The following is a 5,488-nucleotide window of genomic DNA, read 5'->3' on the forward strand; positions in this document are numbered from 1 at the left end:
TGGCCCATTATGTCCAGGGCTATGCAGGATAGATAGGTTAGCCATGGTAAATGTGGGACTATGGGGATAGGGTGTTCAGAGCGTTCACTTCAGAGAGTTTATGCAGGCTCGAGGGTCCAATGGCCTCCATTTGCACAGTAGGGATTCTATACTTTCAACTCTTTGAAAGAGGAGACATTGTAAAAATATGTGTAACCGTAATACTAACTGAAATGATGCCAAATAGTGGCCTCATGTGCTACATCATCCTGATTCTACTATACTGCTGAAACTTAATTCATATAGCGGTCTGACAAAACTGCAAACTCAAGTCCCAGAGGTAAACTCACTTTGTCACACAATTCTCCTCCCACTCCAATTATCAGTTTAATGCTCTTCAACCGAAGTCAAATGCTTCAAATTACAATTTGTGATAACACCTTGAGTGCTCTTCTGGTGCAGTGTAGCATCCCTATCCCTGAGCAGGCTGATTAGAAAATCACTTCTCTCCATGGAATTCTTTACACATCATTTAAATGCTTAGCCTGCATGCAAGTTTAGACAGTGCACGGTAGTGGAAGTAATTCACTCTTCATATTAAAAGAAAAACTGCAAAGACTGTTATCATTATAACCCATGGTGGGCCTGAGAATTCTATGCTGTAATCTTTCGACAATCTATATCATTAGGTCAATTGGCCATGATAAATTGCTCCTAGGTGTTCAGGCTAGGTGGGTTAGCCATGGGGAATGTAGGGTTACAAGAGTGGGGGTGGGTCCTGGTGGGATGCTGTTTGGAGGGTTGGTTTGAACTAGATGGGCCGAATGGCCTGCTTCCACAGTGTAGAGATTCTATCACCATGGATCAAAATTTCCACTTCTATTTTTCACAAATATCTGGGAGTTCACTAAAATTACACTGAACTTTCACAAACCTTTGGCTAGACCTCAAACTAGAGCACTGCATCCAGACATCACATTTTAGAAAGAATGCGAGGAAGGTTCTTGAGAACATGTAGAAAACATTTACCAGCATGGTTCCAGGGATTTTAGCTTGAATTTTCTTTTGGGAAGATTCTCTTTGAATAAAAAGTAATTGAGGGGAGTGTTGATAGAGCGTACACGATTATGACAGGTTTAGGTTATCTTGATAAAGAAAACTTCTTTGCAACAGTTTATGGTACAAGAAGTAGGGAACAGAGATTATGACTTGGGACAAGAGGTGCAGAGGCAGTGTGTGAGGGAGAACTTGAGCAATAAGGACTGGGACTTGTTGCCTACAAGGGTAGCAGAAACAGAGGAAATTAATAATTTCAAAAGGAGAGTAGATGAGCACTTGAAGGAAATACATTGTGACACTCATGATATCCTGCTAGTCATACACAGATCTAATTATTCCTATTCGCTACCTCCTGTAAGCCAGTCAATCCTCTACCCATACAACACATTACCCCATACACTATGAACTCATATTTTCTGTAACAATGAAATGTTTAATGAGGCACCTTATCAAGAGTTTTCTCTCAGTTTAAGTGCAATATTCCCACGGGTCTCCTTTTGTCTGCAGCACAAGTTACTTCTTCTAAGAGATCCAATAAATTAAATAAACATGAGTTCCCTTTGACAACACCGTGCTAGCTCTGCCTATTAACCTGGTCATGTCCCCTATTATAAAATCTTTAGTCATACAGTGCATTCTGGTGTAACGCACTGTAACCTTGCACTATGAAAATCGCGCTATGGAAAACTGCTATACAAGATCGCATCGTAGAAGAAAGCTATACAAAATTGCTGTACCCATTCAGTAGAAAGTTTGCATTATTCAAGCAGTGTCCACAATTTGTCAATTCCATTAAAGCCAATTTGCACTGACGAAACACGCATTATACCCAAATGATGTGTACCTTCTAACATTTTCCCTATTATAGATGTTATACTAACTAGTTTCCTACTTTCTGCCAACTTCCCTTTTTAAATATAGAAATTACATTAGCTAATTTCTAATCCAAAGAGTTTCATATTGCCTCACCTCTCAGCATCAAAGATTGACATGAGCTCGTATCTCTTAATACTGTAACTTAACCTGCTGCTCCCGGACAATGCGAGTACGCTTTACCTTCACAGGTAAATGGCTTAAGAAGATCTGGCACTTCCTTCTCAACCAACCTCTGACCTGGTTGTACATTCTGGTGCAGCTTTTTAGCTTCTACTGTGCTTTCCTTTACCATATTAAGAAAATTCACTGGCTTATCCTGTTTTCATAAATCCGTCTTCCCAGTGCTTTTGCACCAACGCTCCAGCTTCATGTGACCTACTCAATTGCAGTGAAACACCTGAGCCTTTTAACTTCTCTTTCCCCTTCATGGGTTTCCTGTTTACCCTGTGGTAAGCTACCTGAGGATTCCTCTTTACCCCAATTTCTATCCGTCATAAATTGAAATTGGTTTTGGAAGCCAAACTTTGACTTGTCAACCAATTCATAATGATCAGCCGTTTCAGCTGCTGAACTTACTGTTTTAACTCTCTGTTCTTTCACCTGAGTGCTCACTACTCCAGGAAGTGAATTTTTGAACTCTTCCAAAATGATCATCTTTCTAAAAGCATCATGTTTGATCAATTTTTAATGCCCTATCCACCTATCAAAATTACTTTGATCCTTTCAAACTCAATATCTGTTTAACCAGGGTCCCTTATTAGATTCCTGAAATGCTGTCTGTAGGCTTCTGGCATAATCTCATATGCACTTAAGATGGCTTTCTTCACCTCCTCATATTCCTCATACCTCCTCTCATAGTGATGCAAATACCTCACTAGTTCTACCTACCAACTTTATTTGGATCAACAATACCCACATGAACACTGGCCACTTCATTTGTTTAACCACTTTCTCTAATGAAATGAAAACTACTTCCATATCCTTCTCATCAAATTTAGGCAATGCTTGAATATACTTAACCTTTGACTACCATGGGTTTGCTCATCATCATTATCCTCCTCACTAAGCCTACCTTCTACCTTCACTTCCATCCTTTTAAGCCAATCTTCCTGTCTAATTGCCAACTTGTGAAGTTGAAACTCTCTCTTTGTCATTTTCTCTCTTTTCACTTCCCTCTCCCTCTTTTTGCCTTTCTTCCGCTAAGACTTTCCTCTACTTTACTTTTCTTTTTGTTCTTCCCATAACTGTAATTCAAACTATTTCAGTTCCCTTTCATGTTCAAGCTGCTTCATCTAAATTGAGTTCTAGCCATTTCCAAAGATTTTGGTGGCATTTCTAGGAAATTTTAAATGTCAAACTATTGCTGTAATCACCTCTCCTTTTCTCACAGACAAAAGCAATCCCAACTCCAGCTTGTCTGCCAATTCCAACAGTTTTGCCGTGGTCACTTTTTGTAAAACTGCTGAAGTCACTTCTTCCACCCCCAGAAAATTCTTAGTGACTGAAAGAGCCATTACTACACAAAGCACTGTTAAATCGACCGAATTCAACACCCGAAACAGAACACACCAATATCTAACACTCACTGCCTTTGTGTCCAATAACCTGAAACCCAAATTGGAATTATAGAATCAATCAGACAAGAGGCCCCAAACTATTGTGGACTGGGCCAAGCCCCGTCAGAATATTTTATGAAGATAGCCTAGACCCTAGCTTTTGTTTGTTTAAAAGGCAGATGTGTGGTGGATATTCCAGGTGTCATGCAGCTGGTCAAACCACCTGGCCTTAAGTAAACCAGATTTTTTTTTTTGTAAATATATTTATTAGCAAATTTTTTTTAACTATACAAACATATAAAATTATTGGAAAAAAATCAATAACAAATATCAGTATAATAAAAGGATAAAAAACAAATTACAATACAACTACTATCTACTAACTACTAACCTACCCGATAATACAAAGAAAACCCTAACACTGTGCAAAGCAACACCAAAACAAAGAAAGAAAAGCAAAAAAAAACACAACATACAAAACAGCTATGCTCGGCGCAAAGCTCCCAAACAAAGGAATGGGAGCATTGTATATGTACCCGTATTAACTCGGGAGACCCCCTCCAGGGCCCAGGGCTTGACAAATCTAATCATCCTGGTTAAACAAACGCCCTAGTTAAGATAACTGACAAATCTATATCCAAATAATTCAAGTAGGGCTGCCATGTCTTATAAAAATTGTCTGTTGTGTGGTGCACCGTGTTTGTAAAAAGGTCTAAGGGACTGTGCTCCATAATTAATTTCTGCCATCCCAGCAAGCCCGGCGGGTTCTCAAACACCCAATTCATCAGAATATTCTTCCGTGCACAGTATGCAAGAATATTAAATGGTTTCTTCCCATGCCCATCTAAAGTTGGCAAATTTGGTAGACCTCAGAGGAGAGATATTGGGTCTACTTTGACTTCAGTTCTCAATATCCTCCCTATCTCTCCCACCACAGCGCTCCGATAAATCATCATCGAATCCAGAAGGGCCGAGGGAGCCAGAAAGAGGTCACTCCTCGTGTGACATTTGTGTGGGTTTGAAAAAAAGTGAAGACATCTCCAAATATCCACCAGCCCCAACTCCTCGCATAAGTCAACCACCTGCTTGGCCAGCAAAGAAATAGTTGGGATCCCACGAGGCCTCCTGTCCACTGTCGGATCCAAAAGACAATTAAGATTGCCCCCCCCCCTATAATAATGTGCCGCGTTCCAAAAGCACTCAACTTAGAGAAAACACTAATCAAAAATTTGAGGGGATGCGCCGGAGGACAGTAGACATTTAAAATGCCATATTCCTCCCCATGTGTCAGGGCTTTAAGTATCACAAATTGTCCCTGCTCATCTTTCACCTGCTCTAATAATGTGAATGGAAGATTTTTCTGGATAAGTACTGCCACTCCCCTACTTTTAGTAATAAAGGATGAAAAGAAAACCCGGTCATAACCTCCCTGTTGTAATTTCAGGTGTTCCCCATCATCAAGATGGGTTTCTTGCAACAAAGCGATATCAACCCTTTCCCTCTTAAGGCTAGAAAGCACTTTTTTCCTTTTAACAGGCAAATGAATTCCCTTAATGTTCCAGGTGCACCATTTAATAAGACACTTAGCCATATCCCATTTCAGAGACCCTTGAACCCCTGGGAGGGAGAACCCTGCTTACAAAGCGCCAAGCATAAGTAAATAAAGACTCAGAGTTGAAGAACTATATATACAAAGACTACTCTATCATAACTATAAACAACTATTACTTCCAAAAAAAAACAACTATAAAACCTTGAATGAAAGACTCTTCCCCCTGCCCATAGGGGGCACTCACCCTACCCACCCCCTCCTTCACAGCTCCTTCAAACCCGGACTGTGTCCCAGCCTTAGGCCTGAAAAAAAAAACAAGGAGATGATCCTTAAATCAACAGTAAAAAGACCAAGTCAGGATGAGCACTCCACCCATCCCTGGCTTCATGTCACCCCTACTTGTGACTAAAAGAGAAACAGAAGAAACAAAAAAAAGGGAGAGACAACAAAGAACATCCACAAAATT

The sequence above is a fragment of the Chiloscyllium plagiosum genome, unplaced genomic scaffold (assembly GCF_037043375.1).
Source record: "Chiloscyllium plagiosum isolate Xiang-an unplaced genomic scaffold, Cpla_swu_hap1 HiC_scaffold_29, whole genome shotgun sequence".
Classification (NCBI taxonomy): Eukaryota; Metazoa; Chordata; class Chondrichthyes; order Orectolobiformes; family Hemiscylliidae; genus Chiloscyllium; species Chiloscyllium plagiosum.